This window comes from Pinus tabuliformis, chromosome 4_1, assembly GCF_031772625.1.
Source record: "Pinus tabuliformis cultivar Carrire ecotype Pingquan chromosome 4_1, CPIR1, whole genome shotgun sequence".
Classification (NCBI taxonomy): domain Eukaryota; kingdom Viridiplantae; phylum Streptophyta; class Pinopsida; order Pinales; family Pinaceae; genus Pinus; species Pinus tabuliformis.
The window spans coordinates 237,385,130-237,399,992 of record NC_142303.1 but is presented as its reverse complement, the minus strand read 5'-3'; the positions used below and the strand labels follow the sequence as shown (position 1 = coordinate 237,399,992).

Sequence of the window (14,863 nt, the reverse complement as noted above, 5' to 3'; positions counted from 1 at the left end):
GTCATTGTAAGAATGATGGGCATGATGATGAACACTGGTGGATTTTGCATTTGGAGTTGAAACCTAAGAAGTTCGAGGGCAAGAAGAAGAAGACTGTTGCAGCTATTCAAAAGGATTTTGGGTCAGAATCAAGAGATGAAGCAACAATCGCAACCACAGGTATAAAAGGTAAAATTTCTGAAGCATTTACTAGTAATTCTGCACAATCTACTGATAATGAAGAAAATGAGAGAAAAATACATGAGCTTTTTCATATTCAAGTTATTTCCAGTCATCAAAAGATTGATACTTTGTTTGATAGTGGCTCACAAGTAATTCTAATTTCTGAATCAATTGTAAAGAAATTGGGATTACTAACCACACCTCACAAGAAACCATATCCATTAGGTTGGTTATGTGATAAAGCAAAGCTACAAGTGACTAGATGGTGTAAACTTAAGTTTTCTTTTGGGTCAACATTTGTAGATGAGGTTGAGTTAGATATAGTTCCTTTGGATATATGTGGAATTGTTTTAGGAAATCCTTACTTGTATGATAGAAAAACTATTTTCTATAGAGCTGATAACAAGTATCTACTCGTTAAAGATGGAATCGAATATATTGTAAGAGCTCATAAGCTCAAGAATAATTATACTCTCATAAACTCAGGGAAGATGAAACGAATTGTAAATTCATGCAAACAATTTTTACTGATGGTTGTAAAGGAAAAGAAACCTGATAAAACCAATGTATTTGAGGGTTGTGATGCTAAATAACAAGCTGATTTAGAAAAAGTTGTTTTAGAATATGATATATTGTTTCAAGAACCTAAAGGCCTGCCACCCAGAAAGGAAATAGTGCATGATATTAATTTGCAGCAAGATGCTCCATTGCCTAACATCGGAATGTATAGGTTGTCCGCTTTAGAGAATGCAAAAATCAAGAAGCAGGTACAGGAGCTGCTCGAGAAGGGGTTCATCAGACCTAGCACATCACCATGTGGGTCTCCAATTGTTTTGGTGAGAAAGAAAGATGGCTCGTGGAGAATGTGCATTGATTACCAAGCACTGAATAAGATAACGATAAAAAATCGTTATCCCCTTCCTCGCATAGATGATCTATTAGATCAGTTGAAAGAAGCTGTTTATTTTTCCAAGTTAGACTTGCATAGTGGCTATCATCAGGTCAGAGTTGTAGAGCAAGATGCATGGAAGACTGCTTTCAAAACAAAGCAGGGATTGTATGAGTGGCTGGTTATGCCTTTCGGCTTAACTAATGCTCCTGCTACTTTCATGAGAGTAATGAATGATGTACTCAAACCTTTTCTTGATGATTTTGTTATTGTATATCTGGATGACATTCTTATATTTAGCAAAACGTGGGAAGAACATTTAAAGCATGTTAAGCAGACTCTAGATGTTTTGAAAAGAGAAAATCTTTATGTTAAACTCTCAAAATGTGAATTTTGCAAAACATCTTTGAATTATTTGGGACATATAGTAGGGGGTGGTGAATTGAAGATATACCCCTTTAAGGTTGCAGTCATTGTAAACTGGCCTAAATCCAAATCTACGACAGAAGTTAGAAGCTTCTTAGGAGCAGCACAATATTGGAGAAAGTTTATTTCTAACTTTTCCGTAATTGCAGCTCCCTTACATGATTCAACAGGGTTGAGCAAGGTGTTTCAGTGGGGAGGAAAATAGCAGAAAGCCTTCGACACCTTGAAAGAAAAGATTAGTACAACACCAGTATTAGCACTGCCCTATCTTCAAAGACCATTTGAGATTGAAACAGATGCCAGTGACTATGCCATGGGAGCAGTGTTGATGCAGCATGGTAAACCCATATGTTATCATTCTGAGACATTTAATTCTGTAGTAGTTAACTATACCACATATGATAAAGAATTGTATGCATTAGTACAGAGTGTGAAAAAGTGGAAACATTACTTAATGGGGAAAGAGACAGTTATACATACTGATCATCAAACACTTCAATATCTACACTCCCAAACTAAGTTGCAGCAATCGAGACACTATAGATGGATGGGTTTTCTACAACAGTTTCATTTAGTCATCAGATATAAAAAGGGCATACACAATAAAGTTGCAGATATGTTGTCTAGACCAATTATAAATGCATCTACTATACTTAAGCATAATTCAGTATTGCATGAGAGCGACATTGAACAATATGCTCAAGATATAGATTTTAAAGATGTATATGCAACTTTAAGTCAAGGAAAACGAGTAGAAGAATTGGATTATCATGTTAAGGACCAACTTCTATATCATTTTGGGAAGCTATGCATTCCACAAACTGAAAGAGTAAAGATAATTCGAGAAGCACAAACTTCTCTAATATCAGGTCACTTTGGTGTAAGTAAAACAGTTGCACAGTTGCAAAGATTTTGTTATTGGCAAAAAATGAATGAGATAGTTTCTAGATATGTAAGAGGGTGTACCATGTGTGCTAAAAGCAAGCCCAACAATAGAAAAATAGGCTTGTACACTCCACTACCAGTTCCTTCTCATCCTTGGGAAAGTGTTTCCATGGACTTTGTTGGAGGACTGCCTAAATCTAGGAAAGGTCATGACTATTTATATGTTGTTGTGGATAGGTTCAACAAAATGTGTATTTTAATACCTTGTAACAAACAGATTACAGCTGAACAAACTGCAAAGTTGTTCTTTCAGCATGTATGGGTTCATTTCGGATTACCCACTTCCATAATATCTAATCAAGATACCCAATTTTTTGGGAAATTTTGGTCAAGTTTGTGCGAATTTATGGACACCAGGCTGAAGAAAAGCACAACTTTTCACCCACAAACAGATGGCCAAACAGAAGTGGTCAATAGGACAGTGATCCAGTTGCTCAAAGGCTATTGCAGCAAGCATCCCAAACTTTGGGATGAACATTTATGTTATGTGCAACATGCTTACAACCGAGCTAAACATTCTTCTACACAGAGATCTCCTTTCGAGACCTGTTTTGGTTTCACACCAAGGTATGCCTTGGATTTTTTCTTTGGTAAAAACATAGCAGTTGATGGACACAGTGATGTGGATAAGGAAACCAAGTTCATTGAACAAATCCAAGAGATTCACCAGGCAGTACAGGAACAACTGGAAAAGAGCCAAGCCAAGTACAAGGCAAGGCATGACAAGCATCAGATGGAGCATAGTTTCCAAGTTGGTGATCAAGTCTGGCTGTATATCAGCAAAGACAGAATGCAAGGTGAAGGTAAGAAGCTGAAGCCAATAAGGTATGGACCTTTCAAGATACTTGAGAAAATTGGTGAGAATGCTTTTCACCTTGATCTACCAGATTACACGCACATCTACTCAGTCGTTAATGCATACAGCTTGAGACTTTTTGCACCTTCATTAATCGAAGATCCCGAAGAGCAGACTCAATCGCCTTCTATTGATGATCTGTTACCTGAATATCTTAATGAGTTTAAGGAAGATACAGTTCTGGACAGGAAGGTAAGAACTACATGCAGAGGGAATGTTGAGTACCTCAGGATCGAACTCAAAGGTTCAAAGCCAAGCAGTGCAAAATGGATAGAAATTGAGCAAGCGAGGAAGCAATACCCTCACTTGATTGATGCTTGAAAGAAAACCAACTTTTGGTGGCCCAAAAGCTTTTTCAGTGGGAAGGCCATGATCCGAATTGGATCCTAAAAACTCTCTAAGTTTTCATGATTGTTTCAAATTATGCTAAAAGATTCAAGTCTTAGAAAAATCAAAGCTATCAGAAGGAATCCTCGTAAACAGTGGCAGTTGTGGCTAGAGCAGAGCAACGAGGACCCTCGGTCGAGCGCGCAGACCGTTGGCCCATGGTAAAGCGCACTAGCGCAAACAGGCAAAACCGAAGGCCAAATCAAGAAACGGGGGTGGTTTCTGATATCGCAGGGCATCCCCCTCAGTGAAGGAAAGCCCCGAAGCGCCCGGACCCGAAATCGCTATAAAAAAAATGGAAAAGTAACTGTTTCGGTTCTGTAGCATGAGATTTCCCAAACCGACAGGATATCGGAAGGCCTCGAGGTGGTAAGTAGTTTTGACTGAGTCTCGCCTGATGCCACACATCAAATGACACGCGTCTGGTGGATGAGAGAGAAAATTTCCCACATCGGACGGGTAAACACCGTGCGACTTGTCCGCCCGATATGAAGGACAACCGTAGGATCTAGGGGGCCCAAATCAACGGCGGAGATGCGTCCCGATGACTGACTGGATTTGACAGGTCAAAAAGCAAGATGACAGGGGATTTGAAGTCTGACGTGGATGATGAGTTGGCAAACGATTCATGATTCGCGGGCGATCTTGAAGCAAACGGAATTAACGACCATTCAAAAATGATTCAAGGAATCTGACACCCAGTTCATTGGGAAACAGGTGGCCACCTCCCTGCAAGGCGTTACCCAGTGATGATGACGCAGAGCAGAGGAATTCGAACAGACAGAGGTAAGGAAACCAGAAGGCCAGGAAGCGGAAACGAGCAGTCAAAGAACAGACTGGCTTTAAAGCCATGAACTGATAGAAGCAGAGGATAGGCACACACAGAGACATAAGAAGCTAATAGCAGAGAACAGAGAGTAGAAGCTGAGCTGACTTGAAGGCAACATCGAGCCAGATAGAGCCAGAGTGTTAGATGATCCAAAAATAATTTATTATCATAGGTTATAAAATTGAAATAAAATAATTATTAATTTAAGAAATTAAATTAATAATTATTATTCTAGAATGATTAATTATTTAATGGAGACAATTAGAATTAGTATATTGTTGTAACAAGATATGACTCTCCAAATGTGTCGTATCTTAGGCTCTATTTTAGGATATTAGTTAGCTAGTTGGTTTGAATAGCATTTAATGTAAATGGACACTTGTTATTTAATAAGTGATCCATAATTAGAGGTAGTTAGGACATGGAGCTTATAAATAGCTCATTGCAAGAGTGTTTGGTTGTTCGGGTGTAAACTCTTGCAAAATCAATTATGTAATTATTTTTTCTGATTAATAAAATTACGTGTCTGAGGACACTTCTGCCATTATTTTGGTATCAGAGCTCCAGTAATGCTGCATTGGATGTGAGGAGGATATTCCAGCTCAACAAAGTCCTGGAAAACTCCATTCAATTGACCAACAAATGATTGGTATGGAAATTGTCCAGTTTTTGTTTAAAAAAGAAAATAAATTTTATCATTGATTTTAGATTTTTAAAATCTAAAAATCATTTTTTAGTATTATCAAAAATTGCCCCTGTTTTTTGGAATTTTTGTTACTGCTCCGCTTCAACACTGTTTGGCCTGAAACTCGCGACTGGATATAGAAGCGGCCATGATATTGTTGTTTCTGCTTGTATTGTTGTCCACAATGGCGGTGTCGTTGGTTCTGCCATTATTGAACATTGTCTGTTGCATCTGGTTTCTCTACACGCAGAACAACTAATTGGAATACAATCTCCTGAAGATATGTTTGTTTCTGTAAGCTGGACAGGAAACAGTGGGTCAAAAATGCCATCCTAGTGTCGAGATGTGAATTAAAATGAAATAAATTTTGTTGGTCAAAGAGATATATTTCTTTAGGTTGAGTGAGATAAATTTTGTGGTTGGCCAAGCCAAAGTTGGTATACAAGACTGTTCTTGTGCCCTAGGTTAATGGGCTACCATTTTGACTGCCTGGTTATTTAAACTTAGTTAAGCCAACAGCCTCTCTTGTACTGTATTACTAATGTATAATGTTTAGTTAAGAATTGCACTGCAGCGTGTGGGCCTTTGTTTGCACAAATTATTCTAGTATGCATGTTGCAGGGCCTTGGACTATTTGATGTCTTGCAGCGAGGAACATTAGATAGTGGGAAAAGACTGCATTGATACTGTGAGAGGATCTACACAGATCACAATTTCAAATAACCGCTTCACTGACCACGACTGCAGCTCCGAATGGTCTCTTTACAAGCACATTGACACGCCCCATGTTTCTGCATTAAATGAATCTATGGTAGGAAGTGTAAAGTCGATTTTCAAAAGCTGGGAACAACGTTTGGATAATTCATCTGAGTTTTTGGAGAGCAATGATGGTGATCCAGAGCTAATTGCTTTTTTATACCGTTCACGTCTGATGTAAAGATAAAACATATTTCTGTTATTGGTGGTATTGGAGGAACGAGTCCTTCAATAATGCAAGCGTTCATAAATCGGGATGGCATTGATTTTTCAGATGCTCAAGAAATAACACCAGTTCAGGAATGGGAATTGGCAGAAAACACTCAAGGAGAACTTGAATATCAAACAAAGTATTCTCGATTTCAGGGTGTGGCAAGTCTCACTTTGCATTTTCTTGAAAATTTTGGAGCTGAAACAACCCAAATATATTACATCGGCTTAAGGGGCGAAGATACTCAACTAAAGAGGGATACTGTAGCCATTATTGAAGCCATTTATGAAGCCAGAGTGAAGCCTGTTAGCCTGTCAATGTAAAGCCAGAAGAAGCCAGAGTGAAGCCTGTCAGCTTGGATCATAAAGTTTTTTTTGTAATACAATGCATATTGTATTTTGAAGAAATCTCATGATTTTTTAATTTTGGAGTTTATGTTTTGTGGAGTAATAAGGGATATTTGTAAATGTTAAGGATTGTAAATTTTGGAGTAATAAGGAGACTTTAGTTGTAATTTGTTTTCGGAGAGATTGTAACTCAAAGTAATTTTACTTTGAGAGGGGGTAATTTATTTTTTACCATATTGTGCGAAAGCACCATTGTAAAAAGTCAAATTTTGAAAGTTGCCTTGTAAAAATTTGAGAAATTGACTAGAGCCAAGTGCAAAGCTCAGTCAATTGTCTCCTGTTTTGCCAACTATTCAAGGTTCAAGGCCAAGCCCTGATAGATCGTGTTTTTTGCGTGTTGTGTTGACTATCTTGTCATTTTTGTTCTGATTCTTGGTGCGACGCTACAACGCTAAAATGTCTAAGTTGATTAATTTGTTTTCTGATTCCGACAAATTAGAAGGCACCAAATCTTATAAAACATGGCATCGTCTCATCGAAAGCACACTCATTTACAATGAATTATGGCAGGGAATATGTGATGGAGATGTTAAGCCAAATAAACCCACAGATGCAGCTGCACTAGCAAAATGGGAAATCAAGAATGCTAAAGCCTTAGCTCTTATTAAATCGTCTGTGAATGATGAAATGTATGTCCATATAGAAAATGCTTTAGATACATGGACTGCTTTGAAAACTTTTAAAGACCTCTTTGATACTAAGCCTGAATCAAATAAAGTCGATCTACAATTAAAATTGTTGCAACAAAAATTAACTGAAGGCGGTGATGTTCTTGAATATCTCTCAAGACTTAAGAATATCAGGCAAGAAATTATTAATGCTGGTTTTCCCGCAATTGATGATAGCTTTATGGTCACAATTGTAATTGCTGGGCTTCCTTCTTCCTATACGTATTTTTAGAGACTCTACAAGTAACTGGGAAATTAGAGAAACTAAAGTTTGATGAGCTTTGTGAAATGTTGAGTCAACATGATAAAACTTTTGGGAAGAAGAAGAAAGTTGGTGAAGATGTTTTTCTCACAGAGGCCAGCACCAGTAAGTCATCAGCAGTTAGTTCTCGAGGAAGAGGCAGATGTAATCAGAATCAAGCAGCACATAATCGAGGTCGAAGCCAAAGTAGAGGCAACAATTTTAACAGAGGAGGAAGAAATAATTTTCAAGGTAGAGGAAACAACCAAGGAAGAGGCAATTTTCAAGGACAAGGATATAATAATCAAGGTAGAGGACAATCTCAAAATAGAGGTCAAAGCAGAGGCAGAGCACAATCTTCAGGAAGAGGAAGAGACTTAAGTCAAATTGTGTGTCGAAGATGTAACAAAGTTGGCCATTATGCTGAAGATTGTCGAACATCACTTAATAAAATTCCCAAGTTTCAGCAGCATTCAACACAATTTGCAAATGATCAATATGAAGATAACTCAGAATATGTTTTTACTTCCTCACCAGCATCACAAATTTCATCCCATCTTAGAAGTGACTATGAAGATGCCTGGATCTTGGATTCCGAGGCAACTCAGCACATGACTTGTCGACGTGATTTTTTCTGGAATTTTCAAGATTGCCAACTTAATTCCATTTTTCTTGCTGATGATACAAAACATACTCCTTATGGAAAAGGAGTCGTAAAAGTTTTTCTCCCTGGTATTGGAGAAAAAATGATTTCCAATGTATGGTATGTACCCAGTTTCAAGAAAAATTTGCTCTCTTTAGTCACGATTCGATAAGCAGGACATCAGGTGATTATGGAAGATGGTTTAGTGAAGATTAATTCAGTGAAACAGAACTTGAAAACAGTCATGACAGGTTATGAAGATGGAAAACTGTTACGGATGAAAGGGACAGTTATTCCAAGGCATTCTGATTTTGTAGGGGCAGTGACTACAGGTATTTCACCTATAAGACTATGGCATGTAAGATATGGACATTAGAATTTTGAGAGTCTTTCTCAATTGCAGAAACAAGGAAAGGTTAAAGGACTTCCCACATTCAAAAGGGAAAATGCAAAATGTGAAGCTTGCATTTATGGCAAACAAAATCGAGAAAGTTTTCCAACAAGTTCATGGCGTGCAAACAGGCGGCTACAAGTAGTTCACAGTGATGTTTGTGGACCACTACAAACTTCCTTTGGTGGATGCAAATATTTCTTACTATTCATTGATGATTTTAGCAGAATGACTTGGGTTTACTTTTTGAAGAACAAGTCAGAAGCATTTGATAAGTTTAAAAAATTTTGCCAACTTGTTGAAAATGAAGTCAACGAAAAGATAGGTACTCTCAGGACAAATAATGGGGGAGAATTCACTTCAAATGAATTCAAAACTTATTGCAGTGAAAATGGCATCAGACGACATCTTACTAATGTTTACACTCCACAGCAAAATGGAGTAGTCGAAAGAATGAATCGCACTTTGTTAGGCATGGCGAGATCCATGTTAACTTTCAAAAGGTTAAGTCCAACATATTGGGCAGAAGCAATCCATACAGCTGTCTACTTAAGAAACAGATCTCCAACTGCTTCTTAAGACGGAATCACACCTTATGAATCTTGGTTTGGTTTCAAACCTCGAGTTAAACATCTTAGAGTTTTTGGTTCAGTGTGTTATGCCTTAGTTCCGAAAGAAAAACGAACTAAGCTTGACTCAAGAAGTTTAAAATGCACAATGATTGGCTATTCTGATGAGAAGAAAGGGTATCGTCTTTTGACCAATGGAAAATTCATTGTGAGCAGGGATGTAATTTTTGATGAAACAGAGAGTAAGAGTGTTGAAGAAATTGAAATTCTTCTTCACAAATTAGAAACTAAGGGAAGTAAAAGAAATGGAAAAATGCAAAGTCAACCAACTTCACCAAATTGGTATGAACTTGATTTTCCTTCCTCTGAAGATGAGTCATCCAATCCATCTACATCAACAACATCATCTGGGTCTTCTAGCAGTTCATCCGCATCTCCAAGTAGCAGCAGTTCTTCTGACGGTGATTCTCCACATTCTTCACCTGAACGATGAACATCAGTTTATATTAATCCTATTTATAATGATGGGGACTTTACAGAAGCACAAACAAGTGACCACCAACTTCCAAAATGGGCAGTTCAACTTTTGAAATATGTCAAGCCTGATGAACAGAATAAAACTGGCACCCGAAGGGCACATAGAAGTGAAGGAAATTTTGCCTTGATAGCAAATGATTTTACTGAACCTTCCACATACAAAGAGGCAGTAAAACATAAAGAATGGCAACAAGCTATGGTTGAAGAATATCAAGCAGTAATTGATAACAACACTTGGAAACTTGTTGATTGCCCAGCAAATGTTAAACCCATAGGCTGTAAATGGGTTTACAGAATTAAGTATAATCAGAAGGGTGAACTTGAAAAGTATAAAGCACGACTTGTCGCAAAGGGTTTTGCGCAGCAGGGAGGCATTGATTATGAAGAAACTTTTGCTCCAACAGCTAAATGGAACACCATCTGATTAACACTTGCATTGGCCGCTCAAAAAGGATGGAAATTTCATCAAATGGATGTGAAAAGTGCTTTTCTCAACGGGGATTTACAGGAGGAAGTGTATATGACCCAACCACCAGGTTTTGAAGTTGAAGGACAAGAACATAAAGTCTACAAATTGATCAAGGCTTTATATGGATTAAAACAAGCTCCCCGAGCTTGGTATGCAAAGATGGACGAATACCTTAAGAAAGTTGGTTTTCAACGAAGTGAATCTGATGATACTTTGTATGTGTGACAACAGGGAAAATATCTGGTAATTCTTGTTATGTATGTAGATGATTTGATCATCACTGGCAATCATGATGATCATATTGCACAGGTGAAAAAGGAGTTACATGCAGGTTTTAAGATGACAGATTTGGGATTACTTCACTACTATCTTGGAGTTGAAGTCTTCCAACGTCCACATCATATTTTCATTTCTCAGAGTAAGTATGCCGCAGAGGTTCTTCAGCGATTTGGCATGCAAGATTGCAAGCCCGTTCTCACCCCCATGGAGCAAAACATGAAACTTTCAAAATTTGAAGGGGGGGAAAAGGTGGACAGTACAACTTACAAACAATTGATTGGCAGCTTGATTTATTTGACAAATACTCGTCTTGATCTATCTTATGCAGTCAGTATTCTTTCACTTTTTTTGCAGGAACCATGAGACAGCCACTGGAATGCAGCCAAAAGAGTTCTTCGATATATCCAAGGAACAAAAGATTTTGGTCTTCTTTACACAAAGACTAAAAATTTTGTACTTGGTGGATATTCTGATGCCGACTTTGTTGGGAGTATTGATGGTCGAGCATCAACATCAGGTTATTTAATGAATATGGGGTCAGCAACAATATCTTGGAGTTGTAAGAAACAAGCTACAGTGGCCACTTCTTCAGCAGAAGCAGAGTACATTTCAGCATGGGAAGCAGAATGTGAAATTGTTTGGTTGCGCAGAATTTTGTAGGACTTGGGCATTTCTCAGGCAGAAGCTACATCATTATTCATTGACAGCCAGTCAGCCATCAAACTTGCCAAGAACCCAGTTTTTCATTCAAATACAAAGCATGTGGACACCAAGTATCATCATATCAGATCTCTCATTGCCGAATATGTCCTCAAGCCAGTTTATTGTCCTTCCGAAGATCAGATCTCCGACATTTTCACGAAACCGCTTGGCAGAATAAAATTTACTAAGTTCAGGGATGAACTTGGTATCTGTTGTAATGTATCTTTGGATCATAGGGGGGAATGTTAGATGATCCAAAAATAAATTATTATCATAGGTTATAAAATTGAAATAAAATAATTATTAATTTAAGAAATTAAATTAATAATTATTATTCTAGAATGATTAATTATTTAATGGAGACAATTAGAATTAGTATATTGTTGTAACAAGATATGACTCTCCAAATGTGTCGTATCTTAGGCTCTATTTTAGGAGATTAGTTAGCTAGTTGGTTTGAATAGCATTTAATGTAAATGGACACTTATTATTTAATAAGTGATCCATAATTAGAGGTAGTTAGGACATGGAGCTTATAAATAGCTCATTGCAAGAGTGTTTGGTTGTTCGGGTGTAAACTCTTGCAAAATCAATTATGTAATTATTTTTTCTGATTAATAAAATTACGTGTCTGAGGACACTTCTGCCATTACAGAGAGAGTCAGAGAGTCTGTGTACTCCATTGAAGGCTTGAGAGGTTCAAGCAAACTCCTCGGCATAGGCCTGTCATACTACTGTGACCCTCAGAGGTCGAGTTTCAGTAAGGAGAGTCTGTGCACTCCATTCCTACTGACTTCATTCTATTTAGTGAGTCTCGAATTGAGCTCACTATTGTAAAAAATCTGCTTGAAAACATAATAGAGAGGCCACCACTGAAAGGCTGGACCAGGAGACGTAGCCCAGGAGCATTGGGTGAACTCCTTATTAAACTTGTTTTGTTTACATGTTTGACTGTTATGTTTTCTCTGATTGCCTCAGTGTTTATGTATTATAGCAATCTAATCGACCCGTTGCATAAGTAACATAGGCACATCCATGTGCATGAGTCTGTAATACCTTTAATTCTTTGTCCTGGATAAATTCTAGATCACAACCACCCAATAATGAGAAGGATCACATATAAAAACTCATGGTACGGTCGCAACCATCCATCTGAAAGAGACATGTATATCAACATGACCAAGTCACATCGCCTCGCAACCTGGACCTGTGTAATCTTATCCCAAGGTCTTGCGCTCCAAACGACCCGATCAAAGTACAAATCTTAACATGCAAATGAATGTGTTTAAGTCGAACATGATAGGAAGTCGCTTGATTATTGGTCAATTATGTGAACCGTTAACAAGCGTGAGGGAAACCACCAATAATGACAATGGCTCTCAAGGTACTGGTAGCACAATTCACTGAATGTGAATAAAGAAACTGATGTCGAACACCCATGAAATCAACCGATCAAAAGCCAATGATGTGAACTTGTCGTCGAGTGCGAAGAACTTGCCATTAGGGCATGCAAGCTCTAAGGTACTGGAAGGGAGTCTCTCGGCCAGCTTCTTGGATAATGAGCTGAAGTTGATAGGAAGCGACCGTGTCGAAGGAGGGCCATGATGTATCCCACATCATCGACACGAGACAAAGGGATGCAAATGATTTCAGATGATACAGATAATCAAGAGTAAGTGTAACTGTAGAAGGACTGACTCTTGAACATATCAGCAACACGATTTTGGAGTTTGGCAGCTGTTGGATCCATAGGATCGGTGGTCATGATGACATGGCAGAGATCAAATGGAAGGAAAAAATGAGCGGCCCAACCCGGGAAGGTCAAATGAAAAGGAGGATATCCCAACCCGACATGAAGCAAAAAGTGTCATGTTCTTGAGTAAGTTACTGACACGACTGATAGAATTTCCAAATTTCCCCCACCATTTCTGGCAAGTACCCAGTTATTTTTACACAAGCTTGATGGGGATAGCATATGCTTGTAATATAAGTCCATCCTTCGGATGGATCCATCCTAGTAATTTTTACGAGCCCTAGGAAGGAGTATCTCGCTCTCGTCATAATGACAAGTCCTATGTCGTTTAATTTTTTAATGAGTCCGACAAAGGTGAAACTCGGTATCCTTTTCATGTTTAGAGAGATTGAAAAAGACATGGAAAATAAAAATCCAAAAGGTCCCCTTTTATACATTTGTGTCTCTTAAGCCCGAAAAGGTAGAAAACGATACTTGGGAGAACCGCTTGACCATTTCATTCAAGGAGTACCTTTTTCGTAAATAGTTCATCCCAGCCTAAAAAAGGGCTAAACATATAATGGGTAAACAATGTTTTGCATCCTTTAACGAGTTCAAAACGACAAGCGCTTGGAAACCTTTTGGTGTTTAAAGAGTTGGAAAAGAGCTGAAAGAAGACCCCCCATTTTTATTCTCTTTAACGAGTCAAAAAGGGAAAAAATACTTGGAAATATTTTCATCTTTTACGAGTCAGAAAAGAGCTTAAAGGTGACTTGTCCTGGAGGAATGAGTGGTATAAAGGGTAGCAACTGGTTTTGGTAATGGAGGAACTTCTCCAAACGTGTAATGGTCAAGAGGCTGGCTAATAAAACCACTTATTGTTGTGGTCCCTCAGGAAAGGAAAAACAACCAAGTGAAAGCATATGATCGGCCAAATTAAAACGACAATCACGAGATGTATATTGGGCATGGGTTCATTTTTACACAAGATTGAATCATGGAGAACTCTGCTTGGATTTAGTTTCATGTTTACACAAGCTTGAAATGAAAAACTATGATTGAGTTTGTTTGCATGCCCCCAGCGTAGTGACTCAATCCGAGGTACATGCCCCCCAAGCTCCATTTCATTCAGCTAGGTGGATGGAATGAAGGTTCAATTTGGAGATCCAGGAAAGACTTGACCGAGAGTTTATGAGATCTTAATCAAAGACTCGATTTGGAAAAGGGAGTTTTGTCATTTTTTAATGAGGTTGACAAAATAAAAGAACTATCCTCAAGACTCCTTCTATCATTTTTTAAGGAGATTGACACAAGACCAGGAATCATGCTCCGACACTTTGTTTCATTTTTTAACGATGTTGACACAAGACTATGAACTATCCTCACAACTCCTTGTTTTATTTTTTAACGAGGTTGACACAAGATCAAGAACTATCCTCATGATGTTTGTCCATGACCCATAAGAGAACATGGCTCCCAAGAGGTCTTCACTAGATGGAAGAACCATGTTGTTACAGGGAAAAGTGTCTATATAGAACTGCTCTATCCCACTAAGGTGTGACAGTTGCCTTAGAAACAAACAGAGAAAAGCTACATATGCTTTTCCTTTATGAATTATAGATAGAGAGGAATAGAAAGACCAACCTCTGTCTTGCGCTAATCCTTTGATTCGATCCCTCTCTTCTTTGATAGTCCCCAGCTACCTGCTCCCTTGCATGCCCAGCTTCACAAAGTACCTATAAGATCACAGAAGCATAACACTATACAAAAACATGGATCTATATTCATAAACAACTTAGGATCAGATTTAAATTGACCATACAAATGTAACAAGCATCAATGATACAAAAGCATGGAGGAAAACGCAAATAGCTTTTATTGATAAACAAGAAAAGATCCAAGAGGAGTTACAACCAGTTGTTCCGACCCAGCATCAACCTCCTAGCAAAGAAGCCCCTCTTCACCTCAAACAAAGCATAGATCACCCAACAATCTGATGTTTGTCTCTAGAAACCAACAACAATTCCTTACAATATGCGAAATTCCAGCCTCTGGATCTCTGGGATGAGGGATCCATAT

The 14,863-nt window shown here is 38.2% G+C and overlaps 1 pseudogene; it reads left to right on the top strand.

Moving 5' to 3' along the window:
* Positions 1–5,363: 5,363 nt before the first annotated feature.
* LOC149175129 (uncharacterized) lies at positions 5,364–6,469 on the top strand (annotated as a pseudogene).
* Positions 6,470–14,863: the final 8,394 nt, after the last annotated feature.